The 763-nt window shown below is 43.0% G+C and overlaps 1 protein-coding gene across 1 annotated transcript in view; it reads right to left on the reverse strand.

Annotated features, from left to right (window-relative positions):
* Positions 1-763, reverse strand: part of LOC127750718 (ATP-dependent DNA helicase PIF1-like) — a 42661-nt gene that overhangs the window by 8088 nt on the left and 33810 nt on the right. The gene's annotated exons all lie outside the window — the stretch shown is intronic.

Genomic DNA, 763 nt, shown 5'->3' on the forward strand with positions numbered 1-763 from the left:
TTGGATTTTGAAAACGGTGACGGTGTTTCGAATCACCGCTGGTTCTTCCGGTGATCGGTGACCACTTTTGCACCGGTGATTTTGTTAAAACCGGTAAATTTGTTATCACCGGTAATTTAAAAATCACCGATTATTTTCTCTATGAAGGTTATAAAAAATATCCGTTATACCAGTTACAGAACTAAGTCAATGAAAATTCGGGGTTTTATTCTTGATTTTGTCTGTTTTAAATAGAAAGGCATTTTAAATATATACTTTTAGAACATAATCATGCTAGAACAAAAAAGCAATTAGTCGGATAAGTGCGGATAAAGTGATTGGTGATTAACCTGTGTTAAGTGCCTTACCGGTGAACAATAACTAACCGGTGATTTTTAGAAATCGGTAAACCGGTGATTTCAAAAACGAGATTCAGTGATGCGGTGTTTGAAATCACCAAAAAAATCACCGATAAACCGGTTCACCGCACAGCCCTACGCGCAGGCACCGCGCCCGGTAGACAAAGGATGGCATGGCGTAGTGAGTGGGAGTGAGAGAACTGCTCTGGCTATTCTCCTTGGAATCTCAAAAGGCAGGCCCGTCCCCAAAAGTCGAAACCCATGTGTGTGTGCTCGGCTAATAGGCATGCAGCCCGGCGACGGGCAGGCTTGCTCAAATGCACCCCCCCCCACACAGACAAACAGACGCGAAACTTTTTGATCATCAGTGGAGTAATAGGCTTCGCTAATCGCTCAGCCAAAAATTCTTCTGCTTACCAAAGTTT

Source organism: Frankliniella occidentalis, unplaced genomic scaffold, assembly GCF_000697945.3.
Source record: "Frankliniella occidentalis isolate FOCC.00 unplaced genomic scaffold, Focc_3.1 Scaffold244, whole genome shotgun sequence".
NCBI lineage: Eukaryota > Metazoa > Arthropoda > Insecta > Thysanoptera > Thripidae > Frankliniella > Frankliniella occidentalis.